Genomic DNA, 21,160 nt, shown 5'->3' with positions numbered 1-21,160 from the left:
TGACCTAGCAGAAGGTAGAAACCCTTCTGATGTGAACCTGCATGAGCACTGGACATGCCAGAGTCACCCAACGCCTTCACTAAGAATGTATTTCCTGGTTTCTCCACTTCCCTAAAAGTCACTGACAAAGCTAAATGTCTCATTAGTGTGGGTAACACCTTTCTGTAGAAAAATCAGGGTGACATAATAGAACAAGAAGGTGTTTAACCTAAATATAATCAAATATTAACATCTAACTTCTAGATTACTGGAAATACAGGGAATGAAGGAGCAGGTTACCCAGCCTCTGGAGAAAGCTGAATTCTAGAAAGCGGAAGATTTAAATGGGGCAGCAGTTCATACCAACGGCTGAATGTCATGGTTAAGAGCAGGGAGATGAATACTGTTCTAGATTAAAGGGAATTTAAAAAAATTTTTTGAGCAACCAAATGTAAGGTTCAGTTAAGTTCAGTTCAGTCGCTCAGTCATGTCCGACTCTTTGCGACCCCATGAATCGCAGCATGCCAGGCCTCCCTGTCCATCACCAATTCCCGGAGTTCACTCAAACTCACATCCATCGAGTCCGTGATGCCATCCAGCCATCTCATCCTCTGTCGTCCCCTTCTCCTCTTGCCCCCAATCCCTCCCAGCATCAGGGTCTTTTCCAATGAGTCAACTCTTCGCATGAGGTGGCCAAAGTACTGGAGTTTCAGCTTCAGCATCATTCCTTCCAAGGAAATCCCAGGGCTGATCTCCTTCAGAATGGACTGGTTGGATCTCCTTGCAGTCCAAGGGACTCTCAAGAGTCTTCTCCAACACCACAGCTCAAAAGCATCAATTCTTCCGCGCTCAGCTTTCTTTATAGTCTCTCACATCCATACATGACCACTGGAAAACACCATAGCCTTGACTAGACGGACCTTTGTTGGCAAAGTAATGTCTCTGCTTTTCAATATGCTATCTAGGTTGGTCATAACTTTCCTTCCTAGGAGTAAGAGTCTTTTAATTTCATGGCTGCAGTCACCATCTGCAGTGTAGGTATGACCTCAGTTGGAGTTTGGTTTGAATAAATCAGCTGTCAAAGACAATTTGGTGCAATTGTAGAAATTTGATTATAGGTTGAGTATTAGTGGGTCAGAGGAGAATTATTGCTAATTAGGTTTGGTGTAAGAATGCTGCTACAGTCAAGTAAGAAAAACTTCTTAAAAAAAAAATCTTTGGCTGAACTGTGTGGCATATGGGATCTTAGTTCCCCAACCAGGGATTGAACCCATGCCCCTGCATTGAAAGTATGGAGTCTTAACCACTGGACTGCTGGGAAAGTCCCCAAAAGTCCTTATTTTTCAGAAGTACATTCTAGGTATCTGAAGGTGAAATGACACGTCTATAAAAAAAGAAAACTTTCCTACAAAAAAGAAAAAGATGCAGCAAGCGTATTGAATTGTTTTTAGTCGCCCAGTCGTGTCCGACTCTTTGCGACCCCATGGACTACAGCATGGACCCCATAGACTGGCTTCCCTGTCCCTCACCATCTTCCAAAGTTAGCCCAAGCTCACGTCCATTGCATTGGTGATCCCATCCAGCCATCTCATCCTCTGACACCCTCTTCTCCTTCTGTCCTTAATCTTTCCCAGCATCAGGGACTTTTCCAATGAGTCAGCTGTTCACATCAGGTGACCAAAACGTATTGAATATTAATTGTTAAATCTAGGTAATGTGTAGATTGCATTATATTCTTCTCTGCACTTTTCTGATGTTAGAAATTTTCTCAAAAGGTTAAAAACATACTAGATTTCATATTTTGTTTAGTTTCCTAGCTTTCTGATACATTAGCCATATAAGCCTACGCAAGTTATTTAAATTCTCTGAGCCTCTGGTCCCTTATTAGAAAATTGGTGATAAAGAGAAATTCAGGCGGGCTTGGGCGTGGGTGGGGCGGGCAGAGGCCCGGGCTGCGCGCGCAGGGGGAGGTCACCCAAAAAATTTAAAAAAAAAAAAGAGAGAAATTCAAAGTTGCATGAAGATTTAATTGTACGTATGTAAAAATGCTCCATAAATGGGCAAAGCTCACAAATTTTACTCCTTTTTTATGCACTTGGCTTTTTAAAGTCTTGAAATAAACTCCGGATTGCAAAGGACTCAGCATCTCTCAAAGTGATGCAGGTGCTTGCATTAACCAGGTTCTCTAGAGAAAGAGAACCAATAGGACCATCCTGAAGGAGATCAGCCCTGGGATTTCTTTGGAAGGAATGATGCTAAAGCTGAAACTCCAGTACTTTGGCCACCTCATGCTAAGAGTTGATTCATTGGAAAAGACCCTGATGCTGGGAGGGATTGGGGGCAGGAGGAGAAGGGGACGACAGAGGATGAGATGGCTGGATGGCATCACTGACTCGATGGACATGAGTCTGAGTGAACTCCGGGAGTTGGTGATGGACAGGGAGGACTGGCGTGCTGTGATTCATGGGGTCGCAAAGAGTCGGACACGACTGAGCGACTGATCTGATCTGATCTGATCTGATCATTCGTTGATCGGTCAGTCAATCTACCTGTCTATCTATTTACTCATCCATCCATCCATCTATCTATCTATCCTTCTATCTATCTATGGAGACCAAGAGAAATCAAAAGAAAAACAAATAGACAGAGGAAGAGAGAGATTTTACGGAACTGGCTGCTATGGAGCCAGCAAGCCCACATCTGCAGGGCTGGCAGGCTGCACTGCAGTAGGAGATGGTCCTGCAGGTGGAAAGCCATGACTAGCAGGATCCCCTCGTCTCTGCAAGACCTCAGTTTTTGTTCTGAAAAGGCCTTCAACTAGTTGGATGAGCCCCAACCACATTTTGGAGACTCATTTACTCTATTCCACCTACTGATTTAAACATCAACCTTGCCTAAAAAATACCTCCACAGCAACATCTATAATAATGTTTGACTAAATATCTGGGTACGGGGGCCTAACTAGGTTGACACATAAAATTAACCATTGCCATGTTTCAAAAACAATTGATTAAAGAGATAGCTAGTGTTTTGCTCTGTACAATTCTGTGCAGTTGCCTAAAATTGGCCTACTGTTGTGCCATTCTGAGTCATTCAATGTTGTACCTTTCCAACCTGCAAGAAATATTTAGGGGTTAAAAAAATACACCTAAATTTAATTGTCACCTTTCCTGTAAATTCCCTTGTGGCTCAGCTGGTAAAGAATCTGCCTGCAATGTAGGAGACCTAGGTTCAATCCCTGGGTTGGAAAGATCCCCTAGAGAAGGGAAAGGCCATCCACTCCAGTTTCTGGCCTGGAGAGTTCCATGGACTCTATAGTCCATGGGGTCGCAAAGAGTCGGACACGACTGAGCAACTTTCACTTTCACTTCCTGTAGCTTCTTATCTAAAATTTATCCTTAAACAGAATATAGTAAATTCCTTGTTTTCCAAGATGAGAATGTAAGACCCATGAGAACAAGGGTCCTTCTGTCCCCATACTGTTGTAACCGTGGTAACTGTAGCCTTGGTAACAAGGGCAGTGCCTGACAGAGGAAGTGCTCTCCACAGACTATAATGAAGGAATCCACGATGAGAGGACTAAGCAGGTATCAGAAGAGCAGTTAGTAAAGTGTGATCAGGATATTGCATGGATAGCTTCTAGGATCAAATTTGGCTGCAGTCCACATGCATAGAAGAAATTCCATTTCAGTTTAATCTGAAACATTTTACTGCTTGCCCAGACATTGGAGACCAGGGGTTATTGAGGTAGCAATTGTTAAGTAAAATATGAAGATCCCATTCAAGTATGTTCTGCATGGAATCTTTCACATGGATGGAATGACATGCCAATCATTGATATAATCTAACTGTCTTCAGTGAGAATTCTCAGAGCTAGCCCTTGGACTTTCTAGTGGGCAACTGTAGAGGGTGTGGAGCTGACTTTCCCAAAATAGCTCCCTGTCATCTCAGGGCATAGAATTCCTGAAGGGCCACCATTTGGGGCATATTCCTTAAATCTTGAGAAGGTTTAACTTTCTAGCATGCTCAATCAAGATGCAAATGCTTCACTAGGATAATATGTGAAAACTGTCAAGTTAGTCCTTCAGCAGGGATCCACTCAGTCTATTAATTGACTCAGCAGTTAGTAGATGTCTCACATTTGTTTCCTTAGTGATGACTTTTCTCAGTTTTGGCAATTCAGAAATATCCATAATCAATTCTGCCCTTGTAGCTGTTGAGTTGTGTTGTTCCTCTCTCAGTTGTGTCCGACTCTTTGTGACTCCATGGACTCTAGCCCACCCTCTGTCCATGGGATTTGCCAGGCAAGAATACTGGAATGGGTCGCCATTCCCTTCTCCAGAGGATCTTCCCGAGCCGGGGATCAAACCCATGCCTCCTGCGTCTTCTGTCTTGACAAGTTGATTCCTTACCGTCTGAGCCACCAGGGAAGCCTGTTGTAACTGTAGAGGAATCGAATTCCATGGAAGCCACAGAGTTTGTGTTTAGTGTCTCTCTTTTCCTTTACACAATTGGTTAGATGCACATTAGAAATAGTCTAATTGTTTCCACTTTCATGAAGAGGAAGGGCAGTGTTCCGGGCTCCCGCTCAGGGAGGGTTCTGGCCTGTGGAATGCCGTCGGATGACTCTCCGCTGACGTGTCTGTGGTGGTTGCCAGGGTGTCGCCCATATGTTTAAACACTTATATAAAAATGACCTAAGGGATGAAGAATGAGCAGCAGCACTTCAGCATTTGGAATCATTTCCATAAACCTATTAGATTTCTCTTTCATCAATCCTTCCAAAGTAAAAAACCATACATTGTACAGAAATCTACTTTTTCACTGAGTTACAACATATACTGCTGCTGCTAAGTCATGTCAGTCGTGTCCGACTCTGTGGGACCCCAGAGATGGCAGCCCACCAGGCTCCTCTGTCCCTGGGATTCTCCAGGCAAGAACACTGGAGTGGGTTGCTATTTCCTTCTCCAATGCATGAAAGTGAAAAGTGAAAATGAAGTCGCTCAGTCGTGTCTGACTCTCAGTGACCCCATGGACTGCAGCCTACCAGGCTCCTCCGTCCATGGGATTTTCCAGGCAAGAGTACTGGAGTGGGGTGCCATCGCCTTCTCCGGATATGACACTAGGAAGTATCATTTCAAATATAAGTGTCATTTTAAAAATAAATAAGCCGCAAACCTGTAGGAAAAATTTAATGTTTTCCAATTGGATGTGAAGGTCTATTATGAATGTCTCTGTCTCATAATATCCATCATTTAAGTTACAACCTCAAGCTGACATATAAGTTGCATTTTGACTAGAAAAACTCCTCTTTGGTTCCCTTTCTTGGACAAAATTTTACCATATTACACTACTTTTCAAAATCACTCAAGATATAAATGGTTTACCGGTCATATTCTCTGAGAAGAGAATTTCATGCCCTATTTCTATTTTTTGGTAACAGAGACACTAGGAGTTGATAGAAAGAGCACGTTATCTCTGCTGCAACCAGCAGCAGCACAACGTCACGTTTTCTGGGACAGCTCCTGATCGCACAGCTCCTGGAATCATGATGAAAATTAAGTGGAACAAAGTGTCCAAGTTCTCAGCCAAAGGTCTGGCATATTTCACACTCACATCTCTGTTTCTCTTGCTTATCCTAAAGGATCTGAAATTCTTATATGGAAGACCTGAAAATGCTTATATAGACGGGGATCTGTACGCAGCAGGCAAAATTCTGCTATTACAGGTCATGTACTTTTTGTGTGTTTGTATTTTATATTAAATCTATCAAAACATTTTCTATGAAGAGATTGAAATCCTTTCCCTTCTTCTTCTAAGAAGGCCAACCTCTTCCAAGAAAGTATCCATCCAATATTGTCACATTAATGTCACATATGTATGTATTGCTGCCTTTTTGTCAAAGTAAAGAACATATCACATGCTACAAGTTCAAAGGTGCATCTATAAAGCAAATGTGCTTGTAATCGGTATGACAAACATTATTTGTAGGCAGAAACTTGGGGGAAATGATGCCTTTTAGACATCTAATAAATCACTCACAGAATTATGTATCCATACGTTGACAGGTCAGCACACTTCTCTTTAAAAATTTAAAACCATCTTCGAGTAGAAGGACAGACTTCCCTGTTACTACTGATACTCACACAAAGCCACACAAATTGAAGGAAAATCTCTCACCTTTTGCAGCCTCCTTCTCACACTTCCTTTTATACTAAAGGTTTGCTGCGGCTCTGTTCTGATGGACATACGTGTGTGCACGCTCAGTCAGTTAGTCGTGTCCAACTCTTTGCGACCCCATGGACTATAGCCCATGAGGCTCCTCTGTCCATGGAATTTTCCAGGCAAGAACACTGGAGCAGGTTGCCATTTCCTACTCCAGGGGGTCTTCCTGACCCAGGGATTGAACTCTAGTCTCTTGCATCTCCTGCATTGGCAGGCAGATTCTTTATCATTGATCCACCTGGGAAACCCATCTGACAGATGTATAATCTCTTAAAAACGTATTATGTGCTTTTTAACGGTTCATTTCATGGAATAAAGATTTGAAACCTTACTGGATGACATGGTGTTGCCTCTCGTTATAAAGATTCTGAGTTATCAGCTCCCTTTCTCCACAAATGACTGTTGTCCCCTACTGACCACCCCTTTACCCCTGCTTCCAAAATTCAGGCCCAACAGTGTCGGAACTAACTTGTTGGTAGTCACCTGGGTAACTTCAAAATGTCCATCTTTTAGAATGCCCCCCAAAATGGAAGATCCCAATATGAGATTCCCTTAAATAACAGATTAAAAAAAAATTAGGCAAGATACCACCATCTCAATTTCTGTAAAATAAAACCCAGACATTATCAAAGATGATAGACTGGCACCAAAACCAAGTCATTCATGTCAAAAGGAGAGAATACTGACTCTGGCCCCTTTAGAACAGGTGCTGCTATGCGGCATTCGCAGTTGTCTTTCCTGGTTTGTCCTCTGTTATATTTTGCCTTTGACTTTATGCCTCTTCATCTTGTTTAAAACCTGCTTGATAATAGTTCTCTGCACAACTGTATCCGTGTTTGCTGAAGACTTTGCAAAAGTCCACTGGGCATGGGCACCACGGACAAATGAGTTGTTGAGTATCTCATTTATTCCCTCCAGCCAGGAGAACCTAAATGCTTGGTAGGAAGTGTGCTCCAGGGAAGTCCAGGCAGTGCAGAAGGTCATGAGGTGGCCATGTGTAGCTGTCCGGTGAAATCTCAAAGTGTAGGGCAAGTAATAGGGATGAGTGACACGGTTGCTCTCCCGTCTCTCATCAGAAAGTCAAATGTAAATCGACTCAGAATTGGCAGTGAGCAGAAGGTGGGCCAGAGAAGGCACTGGCGACCCACTCCAGTACTCTTGCCTGGAAACTCCCATGGATGGAGGAGCCTGGTAGGCTGCAGTCCGCGGGGTCACTAAAAGTCGGACACGACTGAGCAACTTCACTTTCACTTTTCACTTTCACGCATTGGAGGAGGAAATGGCAACCCACTCCAGTGTTCTTGCCTGGAAAATCCCAGGGATGGCGGAGCCTGGTAGGCTGCCGTCTATGGGGTCGCACAGAGTCGGACACGACTGAAGTGACTTAGCAGCAGCAGCAGAAAGTGGGCTGGAGAAGCTGAGGGGAATGCTGGAAATGAGGGGGACATCCCCGCAGCCCCTCAGCCCCTTCGTAGCTCCCACAAATGGTGACTTGCATGAATGCAAAGGAAAGAAATATACTTGGGCTTGTCCACCACTTTTTGGTACCCTGGAGCCAGCCAGGATCCTTCCAGGTTACACTCAATAAAGAAATACCCAAGGCTGGGTGTCACAGGATGTGCAATCCCACTGTGGACTGTGGATAAGAACGAGGAGAAAATTATTTGCTGAACATCTTCTGCGACCCAGACCCAGTGCTCAACGCGTGGTGTTCACAATGTGTGGAAATGCCAGCTCCAAGGACAGAAAGTTGATGAGAAAGTTGAACCTTAGAGAGAGTAAGTAGCCTGCCCAATTTTGTAGCATTGATAAGAGTCAGCAGGAAGGGTCTCACCGAGATCTGTCTGATTATGAAGTCTTTACCAGCTTTAATCTTGAGGAGCATGGCTGGGGTAACGGAAAAGGCAGAAGACCTCAAATGCACAGTCTAGGTGGAGCTCCAGTTCCCTCACCCGTCATTCTCCCTTCTCCCTCTCCAGCAGGTACAGTGTTGAATCAAGACCTCCAGCTGCCCGCCATGTTGCCTGGGCCTTGCTCCGGACCTGCGGTGCACTTAGTTCTCTCTGCATACAGACTCAGTGTTTTCTGTCCTGATTTGACTTTACAGAGACCCTCCCGTGGGTCACCAATTGTAGTTCTGGCGATACTGTTCAATACAGTCCGAACTGGGTAGTCGTTTTCCTAGCTGTTGTTCTTAACAAAATATGGAATGTCTCTCTTCTTCAACAAGTGCCATTTCATTTCAGACCGCTTTAAAGCGAGCGAATGTGCTGGCAACGGCTTATAGACACAGTGTGCAGCCCTGTGATGGGGAGGCCTGTGGGGCTATATCTCGGCTTTATAACTATTCCTGAACACACCTGTCCTTGTGCAAACTGTACTAGGAGGGGCCTCAGGCCAGAACACCCTGTGATGTGTGCGGTTGTTAACAGGCAGGGAAAGGAAATTACTTCCGCCAACTCCCCACCAGGCCTGTGGGGATAAAAACTCCAGGGATCCACCCCCCTCAAGAAGTACAATTGGTACAAAAGTACCGCTTCCTCATAAGAAAAGTTTCTGATCTAAGTCCAGGACATGCAGCAGCATAAGTGCTCTTTTGCTTTTCAGTTTCCTGACATTTGATTTTATTTAATTTTTTCACTCTTGATTTTGTTTTGAAAGTTAAAGAAGTTACTCTTTTAATACTACTCAGCCATAAAAAAGAACGAAATAATGCCATTTGCAGCAACATGGATGCAATTAGAGATGATCAAACTAAGTGAAGTAAGTTAGAAAGTAAAAGACAAATACTACATGGCATCGCTTATATATGGAATCTAAAATTTGTGTCAACAAATGAATTTATTCATGAAACAGAAAGAGACCCACAGACATAGAGAACAGACTGGTGTGGCCAAGGTGGGAGGGAGGGTGGGGCAGGGATGGATTGGGGATTTGGGATTAGCAGATGCAAACTATTACATACAGGATGGATGAACAACAAGGTCCTCTTGTGCAGCACGGGGAGCTGTATTCAATATCTAAGATAAATCATAATGGAAAAAGAATATGAAAAAGAATATATATATGTACAATTGAATCACTTTGCTATACAGCAGAAATTAAGACAACATTGTAAATCATTTATATTTCAATTTTAAAAAATTTACTAGAACCACACAGAGAAAAAAAGAAAAAAAATTACTTTTTTATTTTCAGCAGTTCAAGGTGCCTCAGGGCAACCTTGCTCCTGATAGTGAAGATGTTTAATAGAATGGGGACACTCTCGGTCCTGCCGGTCAGTCTCAAATCTCTGGCAGCTCATTTTTCCTGCCAGAGATTGGATGACCACTCCATCAAGGCACCTTAGAGTAGGTGCGATTCCACAGACTCTAAGGTACCTCTGCCTGAAGCGTAATCGTTCAGACAACCAATATTCACTCAGCTCTGCACAGGCCCCAGTGCTCAACACTGTGGAGGATGCAAAAAACCAGGGTCGTGATTCCTTCCTAAAGAAGCTTAGGGATTTCCTTGGTTATTAAGTGGCTAAGACTCTGTGCTCCCAATGCAGGGGGCCCAGGTTCCATCCCTGGTCAGAGCATTAGATCCCACATGAAGCAACTAAGATGCAGCGTGGCCAAATTAATTAATTAATATTAAAAAAAAAAGAAGCTTAACTTCTTTTGGGGAGAGGAAGTAAACAAAACAAAAGCCTTCATAGGGCGTGTGTGTGCTTAGCTGCTCAGTCCTGTCCAACTCTTTGCGACCCCCATGAACTGAGCCCACCAGGCTCCTCTGTCCATGGGGATTCTCCATGCAAGAATTCTGGAGTCGGTTGCCATGCCCTCCTCCAGGGGATCTTCCCAACCCAGGGATCGAACCCAGGTCTCCCACATTGCAGGTGGATTCTTTACCAACTGAACCACCAGGGAAGCCCAAGAATACTGGAGTGGGTATCCTATCTCTTCTCCAGGGGATCTTCCTGACCCAGGAATTGAATTGGGGTCTCCTGCATTGCAAGAGGATTCTTTACCAGCTGAGCCATCAGGGAAGCCCCTTCATAGGACATATATCATATAATTAACTCCTGGAGAGAGATTAGAAATTCAGAAGAGAGATGGACCCCCGACAAATTTCATTCACTAGATCACAAATTCATTCAGTCACTCTGCCAATGAGGATTTATGGACTTCTGTTTAGGCGCTGAGGGAATTTCAAGATGAATAAGAAAAGGCCCTTCCCACTGGACTTGCAGTAAAGTAGACAAGCTGAGTCATGTTCACAAATAACTATAATTCAAATGAGAAGGTATTATAGTAAGTGCCGCAAGAGACGAAGAGATAAACATGTTGGAATTTCAGATCGCAAAGGGACGGGAGCTTGGAGCCAGTCCAGGGAGGCTCACAAAGCAGATACTCAGACTGAGCCCTGCAGCAGGGGAGGGTCTGCACATGTGCAGGGGGCTACAATCACTTCCGGCAGTGGTGCCCAGACAGCATCATCTTACGTTGGCCATTGGTATTTGGAACATATTTTGTATGGGAACGATATTCTATCTGGTCTTGGTTTCCCCGGCCTGTCCTCAAAGCTCATTTAATTCACAGTGTACGTGAGGAATATTGTCCACATATTCTTTCAACTGCACATAGATACTATGTCAGGATTCCTATGGGAAAATTCCAGCTATGCAAATATCTGCAGCCAGGCACACACTTCCCGCTGCCCCACTGTGGGGTCCCCTTTCAGCATTGCCCCCAGACCCCTCAGGCCTCCAGCTGACAAAGGAGGACCACAAAGGTGTCTGGGAACGGGGAGGTTTGCAAGGAAGGTTCCTGGTCATGGAGCCTGGAGCTTACATAACTCCCAAGGGTTCTATTTAGAAAAATGAAAAATAACTTAGAAATCACTGACTTTTACCAATTTTATGAAAACATAAGTCTGTGTAAAGGGCCCCTCCTGGGACCTGGAGAGTCCTGGCAATGAGAGACCATGAATTCGAAGCTTCATTAACTTTCTGGAAAATTGAACCCTGAGATTTGAAAAGCTTAAGGGTGAGGACTCTGTTTACTCTCTATGCATCAACCGAATTGTGGTGAAGTGTTCTGTACTGGGGGGGAAGGGACCAGGGTTCCAGCAGCCGCCCCCCTTGATGGCCGTGAAGTAGAGGGTAAAAGTAGTGAGAGAAGGAAGGTGGGGTAGGCGAGGCCTGGTGCGGTCCATCAGAGCATGGGTGTGGGAGCCAGACCGACCAGGGCTGGTATTCCGGGGTATTCCAGAGTCGACCCTGGCAGGCGGTTCTACTTTTTTGATCCTGAGGTTGCTCATTTGTAAAACGGGGGGGAATCATCATTGTCTTGTGTAATGGTGCCAACTTCAGAGGAAGGTTTCAACGAAACGTTTAAAGTACCTAGCCCACGTGGTCCAGCAGTTAGGACTCCGTGCTTTCAGAGCTGATAATGAGAGTTCAATCTTTGATCGGGAAACTAAGATACCACAAGCCAAATGGCACAGCCAGAAAAAAAAAAGTATTAAAAATAAATAAATAAATAAAATACCTAATCAATGCCTGGTTTTCCACAAGTGTTTAACCACACGGAGAGATGAGTGGTCTGGAAATTATGATGCTATCTATTTCAAATAACTTTGCAAAAACTCACTTTCCTGCCTGTAGCTCGCGTTCACTTGCTTCTACCCTGGAATGAAGAAGGGACTGCAAGAGATGTGGCCAGACCTGGCCGGACTCCAGAGCCTCCTGGAGACGAGGGACACACTCACGAGTCCTTTGTGAATGGTAAGACCAGGACGCCTGGCAATCTGTGTTGATCGGAGCCTGGCTGTCAGAGACGCTCCCCTGATGTCCCAGCCGCTGGCCGATTACAGCGCTTCCAAAGCAAAGGAAAGCCAGACAGCTGGGAGGGACCGGAGAAGCAGGCTGGGTGAGGGGGCCGAAACACGGGCACTGGGGTATTTTTATTTAAAACTGGCCAGGTAGAGGCCTCACCTTTTACAGACAACACTGAAACATTTAGAGATGAAGTGATAGGTCCTCGGGGACTTGCTTCCCCCGGGGGGAAATAGTTGAGGGTGCAGATAAAACGGGCATGTCTCTTCTTTCGTATAGGTTTGACATGTGTCATAGTAAAAAGACTAGAAATGACCCGATAAATAAAATCACTTATGCTGTGACTGGGCTAGCGTCCGCATGCGTCCTGCACTGTACCCTCACCTGTCCCCCAGCCTGCCAGCGAGGCTCCCCTGATCCTCCCACGTGTCCTGCCCAGCCCGGCCTCTGCGTCCCTGGAATGGGACAGGCTCTTCCCCACGGTGGGGGGTGGGGCGTGGGTGTGTGCAAGAGGCTTCATGGAGGAGGTGGGTAGTCCCCACTGGGCGCTGCGAGTCTGCGGTCTTCGTGTTCCTCCTCGCCGGGCTCAGCCTCGAGTTCAGGACACCTGTGTGCTCTGCTTCCCGGGCCCAACACCTGCTTGGGCAGCTGCCTCCGTGAGTTCTCCAGGAGCCACACGTGTCGACCATCCTGACTTCTCTCTTGTATTTGGAACATGGTGCTTGAGCTCAACCCAGTTTCATTCTCGGGGCTTCTTTCCCCATTTTTCTCTCCGTTTGGGCCCCTGACCCTGTCTCTGTGATCAACTGGTGCTCTCAACTCAGAGTGACAAGAAAAGATGGAATAATTGCCTTTATTCAACCCAATAGAATGTACATTTCATTTCCCAGGATTTTTATTAAGGAATTTTAAATTTAATATTTATGTTGCTTTAAATGGATCAATTTCAGCCACCCTAATGATATCACTATAGCAAACCTCTGAAGCATTAGAATACACACCATCTACTCGTTTCCTACTACTGCTGGTACAAGTTGCCACATGAATGGCTTCAACAAAATGCATTTCTTCTCTCACAGTTCTGGAGGCCAGAAGCCTGAGGAGGGTCTTTCTGAGTCAGAATTGAGGTGGCAGCAGGGGCGTGCTGGTTCAGAGGCTCTGGGGGAATCTGTTTCCTGACCTGCCCAGCTCTTAGGGCCTCTTGCACTTGCTGGCTCCTGGCCCCTTCCTCCATGGTCAAAGCTGGCAGGGTAGCACCTTCAAGAATTTCTCTGACTCTGACCCTTCCACCTCCCTCTTCCCCTCCAAACGACTCTGGGCTTATGTTGGGTCCAGCTGCAAAATCCAGAATACCCTCTTTAAGGCCAGCAGATTAGCCACCTTAGTTCCACCTGTAACATTCATCCTCCCCTTGCCTCAAAACGACATAGACACAGCTTCCAAGGCTTACTGTGTGGACATCTTTGGGGGAGGGTGCTTTATTCCGCCCACCACACACCAGTGTTATTTAGTTGCTAAGTTGTGTCCCGACTCTTTGAAATCCCATGGACTATAGCCCACCAGGCTTCTCTGTCCCTGGGATTTCCCAGGTAAGAATACTGGAGCGTGTTGCTATTTCCTTCTCCAGGGGATCTTGCTGATCCAGGAATCAAACTCATCTCCTGTGCCGCAGGCTGGAAGCCCAAATGAAAACTGCACAGATGACCAAGGTGCCCTTCAGTTACATTTGTCCAAACAAACCAGTGACTGGACTTTCCTGGTGATCCAGCGATTAAGAACCTGCCTTCCAATGTAGGGGACATGGGTTCAACCCCTGGTCCAGGAACATCCTAGATACCTCGAGGCAACTAAGCCAGTGCGCCACAACTACTGAGTCCACACGCCCCAGAGCCCCGTGCTCTGCAGTAAGAGGAGCCCCTGCTCACCAGAACTAGAGAAAACTCGCATACAGCGACAAAGACCCAAAATAGCCAAAAATAAGTACATAAATATATACTTTATATATATATATATACAAATGGTGGTTGAACATCTCACGTCCCACACCATCCATCTCCACCTCAGCCTTTCCAGGTTTCCAGAAAGGGTACCCAGTGATTTTGTGTGAACTCCTGATCTTACAAAACGGCCTCCTGGCTGACAGTACCTGACCTACACCCGTCATCTACTGCTGTCTCAGCACCATCCTGCTCTCCTCGCAGCCCCAGGATCCCAGCGAAGCTGCACTAGGGCACAACCTCAGGGTCCCACAGTCCTGTGCTGTGCTGGGAGTGGGAGACCCTCTGGCAGAGAAGAGAATCCTAAAGCTGGAGCGGAACCAGCTTCTATTTTTCCAGCTTGTTTTATAGATGAGGAAAACAAGGCCTCAGGATGTTAGGTGACTTTAGAAAGACGTATAGAAAGTGGTGTTGGGGTTCAGAACCAGAAGTAGATCTTGAGGGGTAAACAGAGCCTACCTCAGTTTCTTCCCAAATCACCACTCGTCACATCTATAATTCTTTTAGAGGAATACTTGCTTTAGATTTACAGACATACAGAACAGATTTATGGTTGCCAAGGGGCAGGTGGGAGGTGGGGAGGGATGGATTGGGAGGTTGGGATTCGCAGATACAAACTATAATATATAGGATGGATAAACAACAAGGTCCTACTGTGTAGCACAGGGAACTGTATTCAATGTGATAAACCACAGTGGAAAAGAATATTTTTTTTAGATGTATATATACATATATATGTATATATATTCATATATACACGTATAACTGAATCACTGTATATACATATAGGAGAAATTAACACAACACAGCAAATCAACTGTACTTCAATTTAAAAACAGAGAATATTTGTTTTTAACAAGAAGGTCAATGTCACTTACAAGTTATGAGACCAGAGCCCCATGATAGTAGAAGAATGAAAGCCCTTTGTTCCGAAAGAGATAACATGTGGAAACACTGAGGAAAAGTAACAGTGAAGACAACGGTTAAGCCTGAATTCAGAATACACTCCTTTTACACGCTCAGGCCAAGCCTAGGGAGGTGGCACCTCCTCTTAGGAGTTGTCCCAGATGTGACAGTGGGCCCAAAAGGGGTGTAGCCCTCCCCCCAAGGTGGTGGATGCATGAGGCCGGCTGCACCCAGCCCTGGTAGTCCAGCCTGCTGGCCCAGGGGAGCAGGGACTCACAGGCTGTTCGAGTCCTGCCCACGCCTTTGCTCGTACTATCTACGCTCCCTGACTCATTCACTCATTCGTTGGTTCTCAGTAGGGGTACCTGCTCTGAGAGCCAGTGCAGCAGGGATTGGAGAGAAAGAAAAGGTGAAGAATTTCCCGGAGCCCAACCTCCAGGTATGTAGTTCACAGAATTAAACTTTCATACCCCCAAGCTCTGCCACACCCCACAGAGGGAACACAGCCTTGGAAATACCGCAGTTGATGGTGTCTAAGCACTCAGAAGGTCCTCCCATGGGAAAAGTACAGAAACAGGACAGCACTTGGCCAGGAGCCCTAGAGAGGCCAGGGGTATAGCCTGGTCAGAGGTAGGCACCATGGTCAGGTCTTCAGAGCAAAGCGAGCATCCATCATGCTGCTTGGGGCCAGCTCCTTTACCTTAAAAACAATTGTCATTGCTCAATGGACCACGTGCAGTCAGTTCATGTCTGTCTTTCTAGTGAGTATCTCTTACTTCTCAGGTGAGCAATCAGTACATATATATTGATGCCTGGGAGGAATGAGGAGGGTGCGTGTGTGCGCTAAGTTGCTTCCATTGTGTCTGACTGTGCGACCCTATGGAATGTAGTCCACCAGGTTTCTCTGTCCATGGGATCCTCCAGGCAAGGATACTGGAGTGGGTGGCCTTGCCCTCCCCTAGGGGATCTTCCCAACCCAGGGATTGAACTTGTGTCTCTTACATCTCCTGCATTAGCATGCGGATTCTTTACCACTATCACCACCTGGGAAACCCCCAGTGGAGGGTGATTCCTTATTCAACAATTTTATTTGTAAATAAACCCAGATCTTAACAAAAGGGAAACAATGATATGCTTTCTCTGGGTCGCTGTTGAAGGGACAGTTGATATTACAACTCTTCTCTGTACATCGTGTGTTTAACTGTGAGGCATTCTCCTCATCAGGGGGCTGGCAGTTTAATTCAACAGTCTTCTGTTGGTTCCCTGTAATCAGACATCTGAGTAAGTCTGTAAAGAGAAATGTCTCCTACATAGAGGATATTGAGATGATTTCTTTAAGTGTGTAGAAGTGATGTTTAGTCAAACAGTGAATCATTTTGTGTGTTAAATAATGCAAAATGAATTCTGACAAATACGTGTCAGATTAAAAAAAGATGTAGGTGATTTAATTCAGTTTTACATCATTTAACTTTGCTATTCTAATTCATCACAACATAGAATGAGCTTTCATGAGAGGGACTGATTGATCACCATTACTTTTCTTCCTATTTTCTTTTCTTTTTTATAATACTCCTGAAATAGGGCTGAAGAGTTATTTTTAAAAATAGCTCTTTGTGCTTGCCAGATCAACAGCAAAATCATTTAGAATTTTAAATAAAGTACTTTTGAGGGTCCTTAAAAACCTCACCATGGAGACCAGAGAGTGAACGGTTACCATGGAGATGTGTGTGAGTCCGCAGTGCCCAAGTTATGATCGCCCACAGTCAGACGCGAATGTGAATCGGAAATCGCATGTAAAGCATTTTCAGTTCCTCACTGCACGCCTGGTGACAAATGAAATGAATATGAAACAGACTTCAGTGCCCTAGAACTGTGCTCACCCTTGGGATAGGAAGAGGAAATCTTGGCATCCCGACTTCACCCAAACTCCTGACTCAGTTTGGAGAGAAGGCTGAGCAATCATGTCTTAAACAAGCTTCTCCAGAGACTTTGAGAACCAGCCCAGCATGAGAATCTCACAAACCAGAGTTTCTGGGCAGTTAGTCATCAGGTACGGGTTGGCTGTGGTTAAATAAAGAGTTTTTGCTGATCTTTCAGGGATTTACTTTGATGTTGAAAGTTAATTGCAGCTAATTAAAATTTGTAAAAACCTAGTTCTTTCTTAAGTATTGACATCCAATTCATATACGTTACTGTATTTACTCATTTGGCGCATTTTAGCCATCATTTTCAGAGGAGCTTTTACAATTTAAATTCCCTTCATTATGATTGTAGTAAACTTGATTTTTAAAAATATATCTAAAACTTTAATGCAACAAAACTGTCTCAAATTCTTAAATAGCTAATTAAAATGTTAAACTAAACAGATAATCTCTTCAGTATTCTAATAGTGTAAAAGCACAGTGAGATTTCAGCCAAATTATCACAAAGAAAAGTTATATATTTGAAATCTGAATCACTATGCTAACTTCTCTGACTCTAATAATCCAATTATTAAACACTTCGAAAATGTAAATCCTGAGATTCGGTAACACAAAAATACATTTATTAGACTCTCTGGGTTTGATCTTCTTAAACATTTTTAGACTTAATGAAGGGCAGGGCAACCCACTTCAGTATTCTTGCCTGGAGAATTCCATGGACAGAGAAGCCTGGTGGGCTACAGTCCATAGGGTCCAAAGAGTCGGACACGACTGAGCCAATAACACTTTCACTTTCTAAATCTTCTCAGGGAGAACATTTCCTCCTTGCTTATGAAGGAGAGGTTCTGGAAGAGATGTTGCTGGAAAGGTTGTGCTAAACGTGAGTTTTCATCACTACGTGAGTGCTGGGGTTCAGGGTTTTCATCTGGAGCTCTCAGATGGCAGGTGTGACAATCACCACTGCTGGAGACGGTGACCACTGTGGGTCACCCCCTACTAGTGCGGCTGCATGTCTCAGCTGCTGGCCTGGGCATCAGAGGGTCGGGTTGGGGGTTGTGACATGGTCTGTAACGTGCTCTTCCTGCTGAATCCTGCCTGGGAACTGAGATGGGGAAAGTATGAAAAGGGGAGGAAGGGAAGTGGACACTAGAGGTCTCACCTGGTCAGTGGATCTTCTAGGAGCAGATAATCCAAAGGGTTTCCCTGTAGGGAGAATGGCAGATAGTTTCCAAATAACTGGGGTCTGAGAAGTAGGTCCCCACCTGGATTTGGTGAAAGAGGCTCATAGTCTATGTCTCCACCTAGTAGTAATCTGTACTAGTTAGTACAAAGCCTAGGTTGCTGTAACAAAGAGCCCTGCATTGGCCGGTTCACTGAACAGCCCTGTGGAAAATGCGCCAGAATGACAGGGAAGCTGTGCTCCTCATGATGGTTCTGTGACCCAGGTACCTACACGCTGTTGCTTCATTGTTCCCCAGGGCTTCCTAACCTGAGGTCCTCAGATCCCCAAAGAGTCCATGGATAGAGTTCAGAGGCTCCATAAACTTGGCCTGGGAAAAAAATTACATCTCTATTTTATATTTAACATTTGCTAGTAAAGTCATGCTCAAAATTCTCCAAGCCAGGCTTTAGCAATATGTGAACCGTCAACTTCCTGATGTTCAAGTTGGTTTTAGAAAAGGCAGAGGAACCAGAGATCAAATTGCCAACATCCGCTGGATCATGGAAAAAGCAAGAGAGTTCCAGAAAAACATCTATTTCTGCTTTCTTGACTATGCCAAAGCCTTTGACTGTGTGGATCACAATAAACTGTGGAAAATTCTGAAAGAGATGGGAATACCAGACCACCTGACCTGCCTCTTGAGAAACATGTATGCAGGTCAGGAAGCAACAGTTAGAACTGGACATGGAACAACAGACTGGTTCCAAATAGGAAAAGGAGTACGTCAAGGCTGTATATTGTCAACCCTGCTTATTTAACTTATATGCAGAGTACATCATGAGAAACGCTGGGCTGCAAGAAGCACACGCTGGAATCAAGATTGCCAGGAGAAATATCAATAACCTCAGATATGCAGATGACACCACCCTTATGGCTGAAAGTGAAGAGGAACTCAAAAGCCTCTTGATGAAGGTGAAAGAGGAGAGTGAAAAAGTTGGCTTAAGACTCAACATTCAGAAAATGAAGATCATGGCATCTAGTCCCATCAGTTCATGGGAAATAGATGGGGAAACAGTGGAAACAGTGTCAGACTTTATTTTTCTGGGCTCCAAAATCACTGCAGATGGTGACTACAGCCATGAAATTAAAAAACACTTACTCCTTGGAAGGAAAGTTATGTCCAACCTAGATAGCATATTCAAAAGCAGAGACATTACTTTGCCAACAAAGGTTCGTCTAGTCAAGGCTATGGTTTTTCCTGTGGTCATGTATGGATGTGAGAGTTGGACTGTGAAGAAAGCTGAGCACTGAAGAATTGATGCTTTTGAACTGTGGTGTTGGAGAAGACTCTTGAGAGTCCCTTGGACTGCAAGGAGATCCAACCAGTCCATTCTGAAGGAGATCAGCCCTGGGATTTCTTTGGCAGGAATGATGCTAAAGCTGAAACTCCAGTACTTTGGCCACCTCATGCGAAGAGTTGACTCATTGGAAAAGACCCTGATGCTGGGAGGATTGGGGGCAAGAGGAGAAGGGGACGACAGAGGATGAGATGGCTGGATGGCATCACTGACTCGATGGACGTGAGTCTGAGTGAACTCCGGGAGTTGGTGATGGACAGGGAGGCCTGGTGTTCATGGGGTCGCAAAGAGTTGGACACGACTGAGCGACTGATCTGATCTGATCAGTTATGAACATAGGCAACAAACCTTGGAACTATTAGCCATAGTACTTGTAAATTCATCTCCTGTGAATTCGTCATTGTCTTAATAATTTATATTCATCATTACCTTGAAATTATGGACATGAATTTGAGCAAACTCCAGGAGATGGTGAAGGACAAGGAAGCCTAGACTGCTGCAGTCCACAGGGCTGCAGAGTCGGACATGACCTATCGAATGAACCACAACAACAGCAGTGGTAATGATTAAAACTGCTGCTACCTATTAGATAGCTCACTAACGCATATATATTACTATATCACAGATTAGTCTTTAAAACATAGATAATATTTTAAGTATATTTCAAAGCAATTTATTTATGATTTCAATAACTTTACTTTCTACTTACATGTGAAATCTACTTTTTCACTGAGTTACAACATATACACAGTGTCTTAAATACACACAAGTGCTAAGTGTCTTGGCTAGCTGAAATTATACATTTTAATGGTATCAAAGTGTAGAACTTCATCACCTAAGAACCTAAAAACCCTTTGGTTTTTCCCAGTTCTCTTTTGGTGACGCTCTTGCAAAAGTAACTATTATTCAGACTACTGTTACCACTAATTAGTGTTATTTGTTCTTGACATTTAAATGAAATCATATAGTATGTGCACTTTTTTTTAAAGGACAATTTTTTAGAACAGTTTTAGGTTTACAACAAAACTGAGAGAAAGGCCCAGAGAACCGCACACCCCTGTTCCCACATGTATAGCCTCCACCCTTATCAGCACCACTCTCCAGAGTGCTCCTTCTTTTTTAAACCAACGGGGGTTTTCCAGGTGGCTCAGCAGTAAAGACTCTACCTCCCAGTGCAGGAGACACAGGAGACATGTGTTCAATCCCTGCATCAGGAAGATTCCCTGGAGTAGGAAAATGGAGATCCATTCCAGTATTTTTGCCTGGAGAATTCTATGGACAGAGGAGCCCAGTGGGCTTCAGTCCGTGGGGTCACAAAGAGTCAGACATGATTGAGCACACACACATGCAGGAACCTACATGGACACATCATAATCACCCTAAGTCCATAGTTTACCTTAGTATTCACTCTTGGTGTTGTACATTCTGTGAATTTGGACAAATAAGCACAAGCTGGAATCAAGATTGCCAGGAGAAATATCAATGACCTCAGATATGCAGATGACACCATCCTTATGGCAGAAAGTGAAGAGGAACTCAAAAGCCTCTTGATGAAGGTGAAAGAGGAGAGTGAAAAAGTTGGCTTAAGACTCAACATTCAGAAAATGAAGATCATGGCATCTAGTCCCATCAGTTCATGGGAAATAGATGGGGAAACAGTGGAAACAGTGTCAGACTTTATGTTTTTGGGCTCCAAAATCACTGCAGATGGTGACTGCAGCCATGAAATTAAAAGACACTTACTCCTTGGAAGGAAAGTTATGACCAATCTAGGTAGCATATTCAAAAGC

Source organism: Bison bison, unplaced genomic scaffold (genome assembly GCF_000754665.1).
Source record: "Bison bison bison isolate TAMUID 2011002044 unplaced genomic scaffold, Bison_UMD1.0 scf7180017864453, whole genome shotgun sequence".
Lineage (NCBI taxonomy): Eukaryota > Metazoa > Chordata > Mammalia > Artiodactyla > Bovidae > Bison > Bison bison.
The sequence above is the reverse complement of the archived record's forward strand: the minus strand, read 5'-3'. Positions refer to the sequence as shown.